We start from the raw sequence: 20,558 nt of genomic DNA, 5'->3' as shown, positions 1-20,558 counted from the left end.
CTGGGCCACACTGCTTCCCGAATCACACACCCTGCTGCAGGAACTGCTTGGGGGGCCTCATACCATGCTGGTAACACTGATATTCCTTGACTGTTGAACCCCTATCATTTTTAGTGTCCTTGACTGAGTGATCACCTATGAATTGCATCCCCTGAAAAATGCCTTCAAAAGGCGTACCTTAGGAATCACACTAGCACATTCACATGCGAAGAGCTAGTTTCACACGTGCAGAGTCAGAGCAACATGATGAGATGGGAGGCTGACACGATTACCTACCTGTCCTTTAACAGGGAAGAAAAGCAAGGCTCACAGTTTGTAGCAGTGCAGGCCCCACTCCACCAAGGTCCTCCGCAGGGAATGGGTTTAACCACCCCAGAGGCTAAGCGGTTTCACTGGTTTTAGCATGGCTATTTATATGTAAACGATGCAAGCAAGTTTCCAATGAAGTTAAGGCATGCTTAATGGAGAGAAAAGGAGGTGTTCCCACCTCAGGGGCACCTGTGGGATAACCCAGAGGCATCAATAAAACGTTAAATTCCATTCTTTCCACCCTACTTAAGAAAGGAGGGATCTTTGTCCCTGGCCAATAGCTCCCTTAGATCAGAGATGTTAAAAACAGCTACCATTGTTTGAGGTTCCACTTTGCCAGGGTTTCTTAGCCTTGGCTCTACTGACATTTGAAGCCAGATAATTCTTGTGGGGGACTGTCCTTTGAATCGAAGGATATTTAGCAGCATCCCTGGCCTTGGCCCATTAGATGCCAGGAGCCATCACCACCCCAGTCATAACTACCAAGAATGTCTCCAGATATTGTCAAATGTACCCCCGGGTTGGGAGATGGGGGGAGGCCCCTGTTTGAGAACCACTGTACTATGTCAAAGAGATGTGGCTTGACTGTATGTAGTAGGCATTACATCTATTTTACAGATGAGGAAACGAACCTGAAATGGAAGAGGAACCAAAGAGCCATCACTCCTAGTGATCATCAAATAGAGCTTGCAATCCAAGTAAGTGAGACCTTTATTGGTCCCACAGTGTGAAGAAGGAATGAAAATACAGGAGATAAAACGACTTTCTTTTTCTCTGTCGCCCAGGCTGGAGTGCAGTGGCACGATCTCAGTTCACTGCAATCTCCGCCTACTACAGGCATGCACCCCCACGCCCAGCTAATTTTTTGTATTTGTAGCAGGGACAGGGTTTCACCATGTTGGCTAGGCTGGTCTTGAACCCCTGATCCCAATTGATCCACCTGCCTCGGACTCCCACACTGCTAGGATTACAGGCGTGAGTCACTTCACTCAGCCCAAGGTGAAACTACTTTCTACTGGCTCATGTATTTAAATGTTATACAGGAAAATGGATGGTGGACTTGAACCTTACCAGGTATTTGGTCCTCAACTGCAAAGAAAATATATTCTGCAGACCCTGATGACAACAGCAGCTCCAAACAATGCATGGAAGTCTGAAGGGCCTCCTTTACTCACTCAATAGTCTGCAAGCTGGGTGTAGGGATGTCCTTCAAATAAGAAATGCTTTAAGCAAACAAGCAAAAAATGATTCACCATGAGAACTTGAAATGCATACAAGACAGCATGCTTTTATCAAAAATTCTCTCCCGTTATTTTTGCAAAACACTCCCCACACACTCTCACTCTTAAGGTTTGTCTGTTTTTCTGTTTAGACATCACTGTGGCTGCTAGAGATAGAGGAAATACAAGGATGTCAAGTTTCACAACACTGTCTTTCTTCCTTCTTCCACAAAGCTTTATTGAGTACCTATTTTCTACCAGACACTAGGTATACAAGGTCAGTAAAGAGGTCTCATGTCTTTAAAGGTTTGTTTGAAAGTTTATAGGAGTTAAAAAAAAAAAAAAAAGAAAGAAAGAAAAAAAAGAAAGTTTATGGGAATTCAGACACACAAACAAAGAGCACTGATGTTCTCATTGCTAAGATAAAGGCATATACAGGCCATCAATAATTTGTTGGAGAAATGCATGAGTGGGTGAGTTCAAGGAATGAATGAAGAGCAGGTGCAGCATTCAGGCCTCTGTGTTTAGAGAGATGGTAGTTGTGAGCAGAGCTCAGAGCTGGACAGCAAGGGTTTGAACCCCAGATTTCAGCACTTTGACAAGTTACCCAATTTCCCATGGCCTTGTTTCTCTCGCCTGTAAAATGGTTTTATGATCGTACCTATCCCATAGAATTGCTATAGTAAAAGCTCTAGGACGGGGCTGGAGGCAAATACTCTGGGAGCATTTGCTATTATGAGAATTTCTCATCTTGGGCAGGTCTCCTGGAAAGTGTCTGGCAACTGTCTCCCTCTTTTGTACCCCATCCAGCTGCCTCACACCCAGAAAGTTGGACTCAGGCCTGCAGGGAGAAGCAGTCAGGCCATGAGCAAGCCAGGCCTGGAGAATCAGCTAACTGGCGGGTCTTATCTCCCACCCCCTATTTCCCCTCTCCCTTCACCCTACCTTCTCCTCCCACCCCACCCCACTCCCCAAAGCTTATAGGTGGCCCCAGGCAGCACAGACTGTTAGGGCTGAGCCAGTCTGGCCACATCCAGAGCAAAGGCATTTAAGCCCCGAACCTGAAACTCACAAGTAAAAGAAATCTGAAGTTTGGGCTGGGCACGGTGGCTCATGCCTGTAATCTCAGCACTTCAGGAGGCCTAGGTGGGTGGACGGCTTGAGTTCGGGAATTAGAGACCTGCCTGGGCAACATGGCAAAACCCCATTTCTACAACACACACACACACACACACACATACACAAAAATTAGCCAGGCATAGTGGCCTGCCTCTGTGGTCCCAGCTCCTCGGGAGGCTGAGGTGGGAGGATCACTTAAGCCTGAGCCTGGGAGGTTGAGGCTGCAGTGAGCTGTGATCACACCACTGCAGTCCAGCCTAGCCAACAGAGTGAGACCATCTCAAAAAAAAAAAAAAAAAAAAAAAAGGTCAGGTGTGGTGGCTCACGCCTGTAATCCCAGCACTTTGGGAGGCTGAGGCAGGCCATCCTGGCTACACAGTGAAACCCTATCTCAACTAAAAATACAAAAAATTAGTCAGGCGTGGTGGGGGGCACCTGTAGTCACAGCTACTCAAGAGGCTAAGGCAGGAGAACGGTTTGAACCCAGGAGGCGGAGGTCTGGGGAGCTGAGATCGTGCCATTACACTCCAGCCTGGGCAACAAGAGCAAAACTCTGTCTCAAAAACAAAAAAAAAGAAAGAAAGAAAGAAAGAAATCTTAAGTTTGTTAAACTCCGCCCTGCAATCCCTTTGCTAGCTATTTTCTCTCTCTTATCTCTCCATTCTTTATCAGGTCCTCTCCAGCACCTAAAGCTTTCACAGTAATCACCACTCTAAGTGAACGGTCCAGGTTTTTGATACTTGATTAGGGCAAAGAGAGGCTAATCAACTTTTCAGCTGCTGCTGTGTAATTCTGAGTAAGTCATTGTTTATAGAAAGGAAGATAAAAACCACACAGGCAAAAAGGGTGGGGAATCAAACCTTTTTTTAATACTATCAGCTACAAATAAGTTCAAGGATATATATTGGTTCATAGGATATACTAGAACCTCTTCACGACTTTGAAAACTGGGCCATTTCTTTTTCTTTTGTAATCAAGTCAAAAGAGCCCCATTGTTGAGAATCTGACAGTCCTAGTTGGAATCCCCAAACTCCCAGCCTTACAGAGGAAGGGGCCCTCACTTGGAAAACGGGACTAAACACTCCCATCACAGGACTCCTGGATAGTCCTGGTCACAGTCGTTCCTCTTCCCTGTGTGGACTATAAATTTGCAAGGGAAAACAGAGGGCCTGTATTGAATGCAATGAAACACAAAGATATAAAACTAAGGGAAGAGGTCAAAAACAAGAAAATTCTTGAGGCCAAAAGTAGAGGTCATCTTACCTCAATCCTCCAGCAAAGAGATAAGTAACAGGAAAAGATGATTAACAATCAAGGAGCTGTACAGACCTAACACACTACAAAGCAATGACCTGAACGATTACGTACTCTACCAAAGCAAAGCAGAAATCCCTGTGATTGGGCAGCAGGGAAGAAACTCTGCCCTGTAAACAAAGAGGCTTCTGGCCAGGCTGGCAGAAATATTGCATGTTCATAACAAATGCTCTCTGCACTAATCCCAAACACTCCAACTCCATGACGACCCTCCACTAACTCCCTGGAAATGTTCCCTGGAGCTGATCCTTCTTGGGTTGAAATATTTAGCTAGTGCCCATTGTAGTAATGAACATTCATTGACTAGCCCTGTTTTAAACTCATCTCTAATTATAACTCCATATGGCCTCTAAGCCCTTACTACCTGTAATTTTAAGAGCTGGAGGTAATTACTATGCAGCCAAGTTTTGTTTTTGTCGCAAGTACCACATAAACAGGAATTGGATGTGCACAGCTTCGTTTTACTATAGAATACCCAACACTGAATTTTGTTTTTAATCTCTTACCCAACAACCAATTATCTACAGAAACTCAGAGGTTTGCAGAATTTGAAGAAAGGTGGAAATCACGTCTCTCTAACCTAGGATGTGGGACCCGTTCAGAGCCTTTCTGGACAGCCTAATCTACCCTCTTCTTTAAAACACCTAGAAAAGCAGTAGTCCATAAAATTTCCCTTTGATTACAAGGTTGCAATGGTCTTTAGTGGAATACCTTCTCTTTAGGTCTGAACTGATTTACTATTTTCCTCTACCTCATCTAGTAGAGACTGTGATGGTAAAAAGAAGTTGTGAGAACACAATTTCTTTTTTTTTTTTTTTTTTTTTTTGACACGGAGTCTCGCTCTGTCGCCCAGGCTGGAGTGGAGTGGTGCGATCTCGGCTCACTGCAAGCTCCGCCTCCCGGGTTGACGCCATTCTCCTGCCTCAGCCTCCCGAGTAGCTGGGACTACAGGCGCCCGCCACCTCACCGGGCTAATTTTTTGTATTTTCAGTAGAGACGGGGTTTCACCGAGTTAGCCAGGGTGGTCTTGATCTCCTGACCTCGTGATCCGCCCACCTCGGCCTCCCAAAGTGCTGAGATTACAGGCATGAGCCACCACGCCCGGCGGAGAACACAATTTCTTAATCAGCTCGGCTTAGAGGAGCAAGAAACAGTAGAGAGAACTTAGCTTTGTATTCAGACAGACCAAAGCACTCTCGGACTTCAACTCTGCCATTTTCTTTTTGTTGTTTGTTTCTAAGACAGAGTCTCACTCTGTGACACAGGCTGGAGTGCAGTGGCATGATCATGGTTCACTACAGCCTCAACCTCCTAGGCTCAAGCCATCCTCCCATCTCAACATACAGAGTAGCTGGGACCACAGGCACGCGCCACCACACCAGGCTAATTTCTGTATTTTTTGTAGAGGCAGCATTTCACCATGTTGTCCAGGCTGGTATTGACCTCCTGGGCTCAAGGGATCCACCTGCCTCGGCCTCCCAAAGTGCTGCGATTACAGGCATGAGAACTTTGCCGCTGTCAAGTACTATGCACCTTTGCAGGATTCAGCACCTCCTTGGACCTCAGTTTCCTCATCTGTAAAATGAGGTCACTGCCACCTGCCTCTCAGGAATGTAAAGGGTTTACAGTAATGAAAGAAATGTGCTGAGCGTGATACCTGGCACTTGAAAGACAGTGAATAAACAAATAGTAACTACTATAACCATGAGGTTATTAGCCCAATGGGTCAGCTATTTGGAAACCACCTACCCAAGGGAAAAACAGTGTGAAGTCCAGTTTTCAGCCTGCCCAAGGAAGCCTGAGCTAAAGCGACCATGGGATGATGAGAAACCAATGTCTGCCCATTGGCAGGAGAAATAACCACAAACCAAACCACTCGCTCCAAAAAGTGTGCAGCTGCAGCTTTCACACTGCACTTTGTATTCTCCTTCCAGCTCTGTTGCAGAGGTAGCCACTACTAAGCTTACTTTACCAGTTACTAATGTGCCAAACACGGATCCAGCCACATTCTCCATGAGCTTCCCACCCACAGCAAGTACCCCTGTTCAGCACACTCCAGAAGCAAAAGACACCTGCTGGAATCTGGTCTCCTCCTCCACCTCCCACCTCCCCTTTGCATGATGGGTACCCGCGCCCTTCCTGCTCCTGGAGTCAGACACATCCAAAATCAGTCATTTGGTGTATGGGCCTAATAGAATAAGCCTTAATGTAAACCCAAGTAAAGCATGTCTTATACCTCCTGTGCCAATGAACTGACGAGGCATCTACCCAGGCGAGGCTAGCCAGGTGCCCCATAGTACCCCACAGGCTACTGTGTTCCTCTTGATTAGAAAAGTTCCTAACTTATTGCAACCCACGGTTTACATCCCCACCTGACTCAGGCTCCTTAAGGCAGGAACCTTATCCTGTTTACCAACAACTCTGGGTAATACATCGCTTTTGCTAGTAATAGGGGCGTCATAAAAATGTGTTCGGCCGGGCGAGCGCAGTGGCTCATGCCTGTAATCCCAGCACTTTGGGAGGCTGAGGCAAGCGGATCACCTGAGGCCAGGAGTTCAAGAACAGCTTGGCCAACATGGCGAAATCCCATCTCTACTACAAATACAAAAATAAGCCGGGTGTGGTGGCGCATGTCTGCAACCCCAGCTACTCAGGAGGCTGAGGCAGGAAGGATTGCTTGAACCCAAGAAGCGGAGGTTGCAGTGAGCCCGAGATCACATCACTGCACTCCAGCCTGGGTGACAGAGCAATCATCTCAAAAACCAAAAACAAACAAACAAACAAACAAAAGACACCTTAGTGTGAATTTAAGATGAAGCACTCTCTCCCCCAAGGATATTGGCTTGAGGGATGGAGGAGGGTACATGAAGAGAGAAGTAAAGGTAAAGGGGGTTGCAACTCGGACACACCGGGCTGAAAACAGTAAGCCTTCCCTCCTCGGTAAAGGTCAGTCAACCCTGGTGCTATTTCCATCCCCCACCCCGTTCCCTTTTTTATTATTTTATTTTTTCCTTTTCCATTTTCAGGGTTTTCATGTCATAACTGGTTCTTGATAACAGCAATGTCACATGCCTGAAAAAAGTAAGCACTTGGTCATCCAGAGAAAATTACCCAATTTTCAGTTTCCCTTAAACTTTGTTTTCCTGCTCTGATGCCAACCTCCCAGTCATGCCACCGCCCTTTAGTGCCGAGATCAGAAGACGAAAAGAAAGGAAAAGCATACAATCAGTTAGATATTTTTAAAAGGTCAATGGCATCTCTTAGATAAATGGGTTCCATGGGGAAAGAGAGTTAGGAGGCCATTAAATTTCTTTAACTCTCCTTCACCCACCAGCACAAGCAAATTAAACAAGGGGAAAAAAAGGAAGCCAAAAGGGCAGTCAATTCTTAAGACAAACCAAAGGCCTTTTCTAGCTGCGGTATCTCCGTTCCCTAAATGGAAAAGTCTCTCACTAACTCTTTCTTCATATTTTTCTTCACTTACTTTATTCTAATCACTTTAGGATATTAGAGCTGCTACTCCAAAGTGAGAAATTGCAATAAATGTGCTTAGGCCCACATTGACATAAACTTTTTTTTCGGCGGGGGGGTGGGGGGAGGTCGAGTGTATTATTATACTCACGGTGTAACTACTGCTGTTCAGGTGTGAATTTTCAGACACCATGAATTCAACAGCATCCTCGAATAAGCATTTTTCTTTTCCCAATTGAGACAAGATTTGCAGGTTAACAAAGCATTTAATAATATGGCTTCATTTTGTTGTCATGGTCACACACACACACACACACACACACATACACACAAAACAGTAGGAAAACACTTTCCATATGGTCTTGCTCCCCAAAGGCTGATGATTCAGGTCAGGGACACCCTGTAAGACCATGCGCTCCACGTAACCTCCATTTCAAGCCAGAGCCAAGACAATGAAGACGGCTCCCACAGGGTGCACACCTCCAGCAAGTGAATACAGTAATAGCAGCAGAGCATGGTGGTGGAAGTTGGAGAAAAGAGAGAAAACCAAGTGGGCAAAATTATGTCATTTTTGTATTTTTCAAAAGGAGTGTTCTTTGGACGTATATGAGGAGCTAGAAATGAACATAAATGTTCTTTCACTTTGGCAAGGCATTCTTGAAAGGATGTCATCCCACTGCTAATAAAAATATAATATAGGCTGGGCACGGTGGCTCATGCCTGTAATCCCAGCACTTTGAGAGGACGACGTGGGCGGATCACCTGAGGTCAGGAGTTTGAGAACAGCCTGGCCAACATGGTGAAACCCTGTCTCTACCAAAAATACAAAAAAGTAGCCGGGCATGGTAGTGGGTGCCTGTAATCCCAGCTACTTGGGAGGCTGAGGCAGGAGAATCACTTGAACCAGGGAGGCGGAGGTTGCTGTGAGCCGAGATTGCACCATTGCACTCCAGCCTGGGTGACAAGAGTAAAACTCCGTCTCAAAAAAAAAAAAAAAATAGAGGGCCACCCCCTAAGAAAAACTTAAAACCACTGATTTGTGGTCAGGTAGCAACATCAGGGTGGAAATCTAATACAAACATCATACTTGGGGTACAAAAGGAAATTAACCAAGATCCCAGAGACTATGACATGACTAACAAGGACAGTGAAAACACATTTTCTCATTAAAATATATGACCTAATTCAGCCAATATAAGCATGGTTACATTTTCCTTAGTCCTACTTCTCTATCATTTTTAAGATCATGTGACAGGTGTCTCAGGTGTCATCTCAGATGTGCCATGCTATACACTGTGTTCTGTCTGCAGGGCTTCATCATACTTCCAGAATAAGTTTAATCTACAAAAATGCACTTAGGTTAACACAAATATCAACCACAAAACGTTAAGGATGTTGTTAGCGTTGGCTTCTTGAAGGAAAATTCCCCACATTTATGCAACTCCATTATCTATGTGGGGGAGTCTCGGGAAGGTCTCCAAGAGCTGACCAAACCCTAAAGTATTTTTTCTCCTTTTAATCTGAAATTATTTCCGAATATGACACGTCAAATTGTCACTTGGTTTTCCCTGAATAGGACAACCCTGTATTATAACCTTGACCCTGACAAGGACTCCTTGGTTCTAATGCCTACACTCCCACCTCCTTGGCAGAAAGGGCCCCGGCAGTATTGACTGTTAACAGAGAGGTAGAAACAAAGGGAACTTCAGTAAAGGCACCATCTACTGTCTAAAGCTGGAATGCACCAACCAACAGGTTCTTCAGGTGGAGAGGTGGATTAAGGAAGAGTTCAGAGGGCCTGAGATGAGTTCTAGATCAGGACTGATCTTTAGCCGTCGGAAGAGTGGCTGGTGGGAGCAACCCGCAAAGCAGAGGTTTTCAAACTTGTCTGCGCATTAGAATCACCTGGGGCGTCTTAAAAACTCCATTGTCCAGGCTGCGACCCAGGGAAGCTGAATCCAGATCTCTGGGAGTGGGACACAGGCACCAGTATTTTTTAAGACTCTCCAGATGTGCAGGCAAGTTTGAGAACCAATGCCTGCAAAAGCATTCGCAGTGAGCCTTGAGCAACGTTTTGAGCGGCATAAGCAGAGTTGGGAGGGCAGCGGCCTTAGGGTGAAGGGGAACACACAAAGCAAATATACAAAGTTTCAAAAATCCTGTGTAACTAACTCCAACAGGACAGCCAAGTACCTGTCTAGAGGCCAAACAGTGATGCAACTTGGAAAAGTCCCGGGGAGAGCCAAAATCAGAATGTGTGCTCCAAGTGAGGCGGGGGCTCTCCGGGATGACCTGCCTGGGCGGTGCAGTGGTCGGGAGGATCCGGGAAGAGAGAGGCCACACGCCCCTTTTTGTTCCAGGGCATGGTCTGGCCGAGCACGCCAAGGACTTAGGTACGACAGGATAGGTCAGGGACTGCTTCGCGTGGGTCTCTCCCAGCTGTCACTAGAGCCGGAGGGTCCAGGCAGGGGTGCGAAGGCACAGGGCCCCTCTTCACTAAAGGGAGGTCCTGCAGGGCCTCCTCCCTCCCACCCCGCCGCGAGGCGGGTTCCCCAGGGATCGCCCGCATCTGTTCTGCGCCTGTCCTCGGCTGGGCGCGGCGCGGGAGTCCGGGTCGCACTTACCAACCCCAGGACCCGCGCGAAGCGCGGCACCGAGAGCGGACGCCCGGACTGAGCACAGCGCACCTGGCTGAGCCCGAACGCCTGGGGGTCCCGCCGCCCTGGGCGGCACCTAGCACCCTGGAGCCCGGCTCCCGGCGCACACCCGCCCCGCTCCCGGCCGGAGCTCACTCACCGCCGCCGCCGCCGCCGCCGCCGCCTCCGCCTCCCGCGTCCAGCTCCCGCCGCAGCCAGCAGAGCCCGGCCGGAGTGGAGGGGCCGCTGCGCCGCCAGGAGGCCGAGCGAGCCCGCGCCCCGCCCCGCAGCCGCCGCCCGCCCTCCCGGGAGGAGGGGCAGGGGCCGGCCGGGGGCCTAGACCCGCCGGGGCTGCAGCGGGCCCAACGCTCCCTTCGATCCGCCCGCGGCCGGTCGGGACGAACCTCCCCAGGCACCATTGCACGACCCGCCCTCTGCTCCGCTCGGCCCCAGGCTGCGCTTAGACCTCACCCTTCCCCGGAGCGGCTAGTCCTTCCACCTCCCCTCCGCCTTCACCGTGTATATTTCTAGTCCCAGCCTCGGCCTCTCCAAATTCCTGGCCTCCAGGAAGCCCTCCCTATTTCGCGCTCCCAACTGCTCCTAGCTCAGTTTACCCCTTTCCCTTCCTTTCCCTGCTCAGTCTTTTTCCCCCTCGCTGTCAGAAACTTAAGGGATAGCGCTCTTTGCCACAGCAAACCCACACCTATTTATTGAGCACCTACTATGTCTAGACACTGGTGGGGAGGGAATCCCACTTGGGCGGTAACAACAAATGTCTGTTTCTGTTGAAGAGACAGGAAGGTGGGGCGCCTCGTAAGGTGACACAGCTGGCGGTAGTAGGGCTGGGACTCCAATACAGTTTTTAGGCCCTTGTTTAGACCCACTCCACGGTAAACTGCGGCATGCCTCTCGCTAGCTGTGAGAACTTGGACAAAATGTTATCAGTTCTAAACCCCAGTTTACTCATCTGTAAAATGAAGAGCTGGATACTCCATCAGCTATAAGGATTCCCTGAGAAAACAACTTTTTTTTTTTTTTTTTTTGAGACGGAGTCTCGCTGTTTTGCCCAGACTTGAGTACAGTAGCATGATCTCGTCTCACTGCCTCCGCCTCCTGGGTTCAAGATATTCTCGTGCCTCAGTTGCTAGGACTACAGGTGCTCACCACTACACCCGGCTAATTTTTGTGTTTTTGTAGAGACGGGGTTTCACCACGTTGGTCAGGCTGGTCTCGAACTCCTGATCTCAAGTGATCCACCCGCCTTGGCCTCCCAACGTGCTGGGATTACAGGTGTGAGCCACTGTACCCGGCCCAACCAGTACTTAATACGCGTTTGCTGACATATTAAATGAAACAGACCCTTGAAAACTTAACAATTCAAAACAATATAAAAGGACTTGAAAAAGTAATTGGTTGGTGCAAAAGTAATTGCAGTTTTGCTATTACTTTCTTTTTTTTTTTTTTTTTTTTTTGAGACGGAGTCTCGCTCTGTCGCCCAGGCTGGAGTGCAGTGGCCAGATCTCAGCTCACTGCAAGCTCTGCCTCCCGGGTTCCCGCCATTCTCCTGCCTCAGCCTCCCGAGTAGCTGGGACCACAGGCGCCGCCACCTCGCCCGGCTAATTTTTTGTGTTTTTAGTAGAGACGGGGTTTCGCCGTGTTAGCCAGGATGGTCTCGATCTCCTGACCTTGTGATCCGCCCATCTCGGCCTCCCAAAGTGCTGGGATTACAGGCTTGAGCCACCGCGCCCGGCCACAGTTTTGTTATTACTTTCAATAGGAAAAGCCGCAGTTACTTTTGCTCCAACCTAATAATAGTGATTCATTGCCAGGAAAGAAAAAAAAAAAAAAAGCTACTTATCCCAAGCGGGCAGCATGATCAAGGGAGTCTTTTTGGAGGAAGCTGGATTGCACTATTCTCAAGCTAGGGGGTCTAGGTTGGGGAAGACAGCCAAGGTGGTGGGGTGTATGAACAGCACCCAGAGGATGGACCAGCTTTCCTGAGCAGAGGCTGCCTGGGGCGGGGCACACATGCTAGAAAGTGGGATGAGGCATATTAGAAAGGTAGATGGGATCAGACGGTGGAAAAGGCATGAAATGCCAAAGTGAGGGGGCTCAAGGCAACCAAACAGTACTTGGACACCTCAAAATGACTGGAATGTAACCTGCATGCAATAGAGGGCACCTAAATGGCCCTGGAAACCAGATGGGGGAAACCCATAACCTAGGAACCAGCAGAGTCATGGGGTAGAGGGGGAGTTGCAACAGGGAGGGACAGGAAAGAAATAATTTTCCAACTGGGCTTACGCCTGTAATCCCAACACTTTGGGAGGTCAAGGCAGTGGATCACTTGAGCACAGGAATTCAAGACCAGCCTGGGCAACATGGCAAAACACTGTCTCTACAAAAAAAAAAAAAAAGTGCATACACACACACACACACACACACACACACACACACAAATTAGCCAGGCCTGGTAGCATGTGCCTGTAGTCCCAGCTACTCAGGAGGCTGACGTGGGAGGATCAATTGATCCTGGGAGGTTGAGGCTGCAGTGAGTTGTGACTGCCCCGGTGGACTCCAGCCTGGGCAACAGAATGAGACTCTGTCTCAAAAAAAGAAAGAAAAGAAAAAGAGAGAGGAGGGAGGGAGGGAGGGAGGGAGGGAGGGAGGGAGGGACGGAAGGAAGGAAGGAAGGAAGGAAGGAAGGAAGGAAGGAAGGAAGGAAGGAAGGAAGGAAGGAAGGAAGGAAGGAAAGAAAGAAAAAGGGAAGGGAGGGGAAAAGGGAAGGGAAAAGGGAAGAGAAGGGCTTTTCTTTGGAAGACCAGATGTCTTGGTGACCAGATGTATGCAGTGAGGGAGTGGAATTGGCAAAGACAAAGCTGAGGTTTCCAGGCTGGGTGCCTTGGAGCATCAGAAATAGGAACAATACGGAAAGAGGCTGCTTTTCAGGAGAGCTGCTGAAGGTTCTATGGAGCATGAAGTAATGGTGGAACTTTTTGGTGAAATGCCCCAGCAGGCAGCTGGGAAGTGGAGGAGTGTCTCTGGGCAGCATCCATGTGGAGGGTGAGGGGAGAATGAGGACCAGGATCCAGGAAAGGAGAGTGCAGTGCCTTCACGGAGGGTGGAGGAAGAGGAGGGCATCACCCAAGGGAGAAAGAGGAGGATAACTGAGAGCTGTCAGGAAGAACCTAGGAGTCTTTGATGGAAGCCCAAGGGTGAGGGACTCCTGAAGGAGAGGGCAGTGCCGAATGTCACTAATCCACTTCTCACATGGGCCCTTCCAAGGATCCGTAGAGAGTGTGCACTCAGGAAATATTTGTTAACTATCAAAAAAAAAACATTTCATCAGCAACTTCCCCTCCCATACAGCTATTTCGCTGATGACAAAAATAAGGGGAGCTGTTGGAGGCAAAGACAGAGGTGAAAGAGATTAGCTACCAGAGACACTGCTTTCGATGCTCCCATTGTCGAGATGAATGCTCAAGCCCCTCCAGCCTCAACTTAAAGCAGACACTTCCAGGGAATGCTTCTGAAAAACATCTTTGTTTTTGTTTTTATTTAATGTAAAGTCTGGCTCCCTTAATTATGGTTTTTGAGCCTGCAGAAAGGTTGGGGGGGAACGGGGGGGGTCAGTGGCAGCAACTTGCCAAAGAGAAGTTTCCAGGAGGATGAGTAGAGAAAAATCACCTCTTTCCTCCTCCAAATTTTCTGTATATGAAATACATGATACAAAAATATTCACATAAGTGCTACAGTATAAATGACATCTGAGTAGTGACACAGAATACAGGAAGGGTGGCAGAAGGGAGGCTGCAGCGTGGAACAGGTCTTATGGCATGCACTTGGAAGATACAATGCAAGGCCGGGCGCAGTGGCTCATGCCTGTAATCCCAGCACTTTGGAAGGCCAAGACGGGTGGATCACTTGAGGTAGGGAGTTTGAGATCAGCCTAGCCAACATAGTGAAACCCCATCTCTACTAAAAATACAAAAAATTAGCCGGGCGTGGTGGTACACGCCTGTAATCCCAGCTACTCAGGAGGCTGAGACAGGAGAATCACTTGAACCCAGGACGTGGAAGTTGCAGTGAGCCAAGATCACACCATTGCGCTCCAGCTGGGGTGACAGAGTGAGACTTCATCTCAAAAACAAAAGAAGATGTAATGCACATGGATAACAGAAAGAGTGTGGAGGGCATTTCTGGAAGGTGTGATCATACACCCAAGACAGGGAAACAGGAGGAAGTGAACGAAGCAAAAGGTAGTACATGGTTTCTTTGATTGAAGTGGACAAGCTATTCTGCTTATAAAGAAAGATGGGACTGGGACGGACACCCAGGAAGAGGGCTTTTGCTTAGTCTTTGGGAAACAGGCTGCCTTAATATGGGTTGCCCTGAAGGGGGAGCCTGTGACAAGACTTGCCTGCCGGCGGTGTATTTAGGGTGATCCCTAGAAGCAGGAGACAGGGAGCAGGAAGAGTGGGACAGGGAAGGAGGAAAGACACTATTAGGGTGTGTTAGTGAGAGTGGTGCTATATGCAAGGGGCCTGATTCCCCTAGGACCTCCTGGGAAGATGCTGAATGCCCCCCAGAATTGACAACCTGAAGCTCAGGGAGCTGGAGTATTTTTCCAAGTCTTCAACAAAGACTGCTCCTACGTGCCTTACCCCTACTTCTAGGCTACCCACCTCCCATGCTGAGAGGGCTCCTTGGAACAAAAGTGCTCCCTTGTGATGGAAAGCTGTCAGCGCGAAGTTGGTCTGAGCGTGCAGGGAGCTGTCCCGGCACGGATAGCTTCTGCGCCGCCAGGCTGCTGCAGTGCACATGGCTTCAAGCTCCGCCACTGCTGTGCCAGGACTCCTTCAGGACCTGGTGCCTACATCATTCCACAGCCAGCAGTCTCTCCTGGCACTATCCCTCTACTCCAAGCTGTTGCGTGGTGGAGCAACTCCACCAAAACACCGATTCCCCATAAACAGGTTTCCCCAGAACCCCAGAGGTCAGATTTCCAGCAGGTTCCATGGGCATGGCGCCATAGAAACTTCTTTCCCCTCCAGTGAGACCCAGCTGTGTCCTCTCCAACAAGGTCTGGCTCTGAGCAGGAGCAGAGGGGAGACTAATTCCTTGGGTGCTCAATCTCATTTTTGGACTTTGCACACTTCCCACATGAAGTGAGGAATCTCAGTCTTAAACTGCTCACTTTTCAAAGTGTTCACTTCTACAAGTGTTGAGGGAAGAGACTTAATACATCAAACACTCGTATTAAGTTTCTGTTTGAACTTCTAGAGCCCCTCGGGCAGGCAAACTTGCTAGGCCTACGGAAAAAGAATCAAACCCCTTGGCAAGGTGTGGCAAGCCTCTCAAAATCTGGCCCCAGCTGGCAGATAAGTCAAGGAGAGGGCTATGCCCCTAGCCAGCCATCCACACCGTGGGCCTGCTGTCAAGATTCCTTCATCTAAAACACCCTTCCTTCTTGCTCTTTCAAGGTTTAGCTTAAGTCCCTCCTCCTCTAAGAAATCCTCCTCCATCCTCCCTTTCTGCCTTGTGGGGTGTTTTATTGTAGCACCTATTTACTTGTAATTCAACCCTTCCACACACTGTGAGTTTCTTAACTGAAGGGAATGGGTCAGACTCCTCCCTGAGTCTCTAGCCACTAGCACATGGCAGGTGTTCACTAAATGTTTGATGAATGAATGAATAAGCATGCTAGTCAGCACGCACACACGTAGCCAGTCAGGAAATGCCGTTGTAGAACAGGTTTTGAGGTGAAGCTCACCTCTTGTGGCCAGGCCAGAGACTGGCCCAGCCCATCTGAATGCCAATAAAGACTTGCCCCATGGCCTTGGACTAGTAACCTAATCTCTGTAGCCTGGATCCCTAGGCCTGCAAAAAGAGGTGATATTTATTTACCTCATAGCGGAAGAAGTGAGACCTAATTAACAGTAAATGGTCCAGCCGGGCACAGGGGCTCCTGCCTGTAATCCCAGCATTTTGGGAGACCGAGGCAGGAAGATCACCTGAGATCGGGAGTTTGAGACCAGCCTGGCCAACATGTTGAAACCCCGTCTCTACCAAAAATACAAAATTAGCCGGGCGTGGTGGCATGCGCCTGAATCCCAGGTACTCAGGAGGCTGAGGCAGGAGAATCACTTGAACCCGGGAGGCAGAGGTTACAGTGAGCTGAGATCGCACCATTGCACTCCAGCCTGGGCGACAGAGTGAAACTCCATCTAAAAAACAAAACAAAACACAACAAAAACAGAAAAAAACAAAAACAAAAACAAAAAAAAACAATAAACCGTCCTAAGAAGCCTTTGGAAAAGTCACTGTGTATGTGTATAGTATGGAGGAAGGGAATGAAACCCAGTATGCCATTGCACATCCTTATTCTATGGGAGAGACAAGAAGATAAACTATTACTTTTTTTATTCGCTCTAAAGGTAGCATACCCCATTATATGGTGGAAATGTTGAAAGAGGAGTGAAGTTTCTCAGTAAGAGAAAAACATCAAATAGCTTGAGTTTGACTCCATGCTACTCCTCCAGTATTTCCCCTAAGGGGAACACAGATTTCTTCCCACAGATATTTCAACGTGCAAGGTGAATGAAAAATCAAGAGAGAACCAATAGCAACATTAGAGGGATTCAGAACAGTCAAAAGTATTTTAGATACATTTTGTGGTCGGTTGGACCCCGGTTGGAGCCAAGCATGGCTTGAGTTTCTAGAAGCTTGGACTGCCAGTCTTACAGACTGAAGAACTTAGTGTAGGAATGTCAAAGCTCTGCTGACCAGTGGAAGGAGGAATTTTCCAGAAACAAGGCAAGTTTACACTCACCATCCCCTCAGCCATCCCCAAAACACCAACTAATACTAATTCAATAAACATGCATGTATTAAATGTTTTTGGGAATGTGTCCCTGGTTATGTTGAAACAACTCCAAAATTGAAAATTCCCTTTCGAACCATGATTTCGGCAAAGTTGGGATAGCTCCAACTCCAAGTTTCAAAAGAAAACCTTAGCCGGGCACAGTGGTTCAGGCCTATAATCTCAGCACTTTGGGAGGCCGAGGAGGGCAGATCACTTGAGCTCAGGAATTTAGAACCAGCCTGGGTAACATAGTGAAACCCCATCTCTACAGAAAATACAAAAAAAATTCGTCAGGTGTGATGGCTCGCGCCCGTAGTCCCAGCTACTCAGGAGGCTGAGGTGGGAAGATGACCTGAGCCCATGAGGTCTAGGCTACAATAAACTATGATTGCGTCACTGCATTCCAGCCTGGATGACAGAGCAAGACCCTGTCTCAGAAGAAAAGAAATTAAAAACAAATAAAGAAACAAAAATCCTTGAAACATTTAAAAAGTTTTGACTCTGTGGACCACATTTTATTTGTAGCAAATTAATCAACCATTCTTTGGTTTGAATTATTTGGTTATAGATGATCTTGAGTGACACATTCTCAGATTATTTTCAGACCAACTGGGCAACAAATGAGACCAAAAGACACCAGTACAAATGTTTTAAAATTCTGCATTTTTGTTCATTTCTGACTGCCAAAGCCTTCTAGCAAGGGATTTCTCCTTTCAAAACACATTTTTCTTGGCTATGTCTAAAGCAAAAGTAGCAAGCCAGGACTATTTGGTGGCTAGGGCTGAAATAATGAAAACTCAAATTTAGTCTTGCAGTAGTACAATTTATTTCCACAGAACTTTCATGTAAGGGTTTTTGAGTTGGTCTGCCCAAGAGCAGACTGAAGTCGAAAAACTGGCGATTCCTTCTGCTTATAGCCCTATAGTCAAGGTGATAGTGATTACAGGAGGGAACTTGAATTTCTTGGGCAATTTGAAGAATTCCACACTCAACATTTAAATTTCAGAACAAGCCTGAACAACACGGTGAAACCCCGTCTCTACAGAAAATACAAAAATTAGCCAGGCTTGTGGTGCACACCTGTGGTCCCAGCTACCTAGGAGGCTGAAGTGGGAGGCTTGTTTGATAGAGCCCAGGAGGTGGAGGTTGCAGTGTGCTGTGATCACACTACTGCATTCCAGCCTGGGCGACAGAACTGAGACCCCCATCTCAAAAATAAATTAATTTTTAAATTAAAAATAAATTAGGCCGGGTACGGTGGCTCAAGCCTGTAATCCCAGCACTATGGGAGGCCGAGACGGGCGGATCACGAGGTCAGGAGATCAAGACCATCCTGGCTAACACGGTGAAACCCCGTCTCTACTAAAAAATACAAAAAAAAACTAGCCAGGCGAGGTTGCGGGCGCCTGTAGTCCCAGCTACTCGGGAGGCTGAGGCAGGAGAATGGTGTGAACCTGGGAGGTGGAGCTTGCAGTGAGCCAAGATCTGGCCACTGCACTCCAGCCTAGGCAACAGAGCGAGACTCCGTCTCAATAAATAAATAAATAAATAAATAAATAAATAAATAAATAAATAAATTTCAGAACAACCCATGAGGTACATCTTCTTATCCCCAATTTATGGATAAATAAAATGGATACATTTATTTATTCTTGATAAATAAATAGAAAAGCAGAGATTGAGACCTGGGTCTGTCAGAACTAGAGCTTTGCTCAAGAGTCACAGGACTTCAAACCAGAAGGCATCTAAGGGATCATTATCCCAAGACTTGCTTCCCTCATTTCAGACCACAGTTGGCTTTCTCCTTGACAGGTGCTGCTGGAAGCCAAGGGACATCAAAGCCTCTGGCAGCCACAGGGAGTTTTCAGATGAGTGATTTTCCTGTGAGTCTCCATCTGTGTGCTTTAGTCTTGCAACCAGCAAGTGTAGGTGACTGCCTTTTCCAAGCCCCACCCAGTGCCAGTGGAATGAGCACTGACCTGTCCTTTCCTGCCTGATACCTCAGTCTCCCTCAACACGAGTTCCCTTCCATGAAATTCAAGGACGTGGAGATTGGCGTCCACATGCCTTTCCCTTGCCAGGAGAACTCTGGAGTTTCTGCCAATATGAAGAAGATGACTTTTCAAACGTGAGTATCTGTTTGGAAAAGGGGGAAAGTGAGAGTGACCGTGGTGGTTTTTGTAACTCAACCTTAGGAAGCTCTGCCTGCCACAGCAGCCAGGAGGGAACTGAGCTGGGGCGACAGGGGCCAGCAAAGTCCACGGGAAAAGCCTCACATTGAGGAGGCTCCAGATTCGCTCCAGATCTCTTAGGGCTAACGGTTCTTTTTCTCTGAGGCCTCCAATCCACTGTGTCTCTGAAATCTCAGGAATTGAGGTGAGTGTCTCTGAATCAAACATTAGAAAGGTACCAAAGGCTGGGTGTGGCGGCTAACACCTGTAATCCCAGCACTTTGGGAGGCTGAGGCAGGAGGTTAACTTGAGCCCAGGAGTTCAAGATCAGCCTGGGTAACAAAGTGAGACCATGTCTCTACAAAAACAAACAAACAAACTTTTAAAATTAACTGAGCATGGTGGTGACTGTCTTTCATCCCAGCTACTCAGGAGGCTGAAGTGGGAGGATCCCTTGAGCCAGGAATTCAAGGCTGCAGTGAGCCAAAATAGCACTACCGCATTCCTGCCTGGGTGACAAAGCAAGACCCTCCTGGCTCTAAAAAACAAGAACAAAACAAAAAAGAAAGGCACTGTGTGTTTGGATGAAAGACTAGATGCTCAAAAATGTCTGAGGTGGCAACACAGCAAAATTTATAGGTAGCTTGTTGAAGCAGGATAGAGCCTATCTTGAACCATTTGCAGTGGACGGGGAAATAAGGGGAAATTTAGGAATCATTGCCTAAATGATGTGCAAGATGTACACATCATTGGCGTATTTCAGTGCTGTCTTAATGTGAACCGAGTAATTATTTTTAGTAATATTCAAAGATGTACCCTTACATGTGTCTCTTTTTTTTGTTTTTTGTTTTTTTTTTTTAGACCAAGTCTTGCTCTGTTGCCCAGGCTGGAGTGCAATGCCATGATCTTGGACTTACTGCAACCTCTACCTCCTGGATTCGAGTGATTCTCCTGCCTCAGCCTCCCAAGTAGCTGGGACTACAGGTGCCTGCCACCACGCCCAACTAATTTTTGCATTTTTAGTAGAGACAGGGTTTCACCAATTGGTCAGGCGGGTCTCGAACTCCTGACCTCAGGTGATTCGCCTGCGTCGGCGTCCCAAAGTGCTGGGATTACAGGCATGAGCCACCGCAACCAGCCTTTTTTCTTTTTTTTGAGATAGAGTCTCACTTTGTTGCCCAAGCTGGAGTGCAGTGGCACTGTCTCGGCTCACTGCAAACTCTGCCTCTCGCTTTCAAGCAATTCTCCTGCCTCAGCCTCCTACATAGCTAGGATTACAGGCACATGCCACCATGCCCAGCTAATTTTTGTATTTTTAGTAGAGACAGGGTTTCACCATGTTGGCCAGGCTGATCTCCAACTCCTGACCTCAAGTGTCTGCTCACCTTGGCCTCCAAAAGTGCTGGGATTACAAGGGTGAACCACTGCACCTGGCGTCCACGTGTCTGTTTTA

At 47.7% G+C, this 20,558-nt stretch overlaps 2 protein-coding genes across 9 annotated transcripts in view; both read right to left on the bottom strand.

The window, feature by feature from the left end:
• CGNL1 (cingulin like 1) overlaps positions 1 to 10,305 on the bottom strand; it is a 175,425-nt gene extending 165,120 nt beyond the window's left edge. For 6 of the 8 annotated variants that reach the window (XM_028850973.2, XM_028850974.2, XM_028850976.2 and 3 more), the window contains exon 1: positions 10,230 to 10,305. The gene's annotated coding sequence lies outside the window, so the exon portion shown is untranslated. The remainder of the gene's footprint in view (positions 1 to 10,229) is intronic. The other 2 variants (XM_077939475.1, XM_077939474.1) reach the window with 2 other exon arrangements.
• MYZAP (myocardial zonula adherens protein) overlaps positions 1 to 20,558 on the bottom strand; it is a 338,107-nt gene that overhangs the window by 300,079 nt on the left and 17,470 nt on the right. The window lies entirely within an intron of this gene.

This window comes from Macaca mulatta, chromosome 7 (assembly GCF_049350105.2).
Source record: "Macaca mulatta isolate MMU2019108-1 chromosome 7, T2T-MMU8v2.0, whole genome shotgun sequence".
NCBI lineage: Eukaryota > Metazoa > Chordata > Mammalia > Primates > Cercopithecidae > Macaca > Macaca mulatta.
This window is presented reverse-complemented; position numbering and strand designations above follow the sequence as displayed.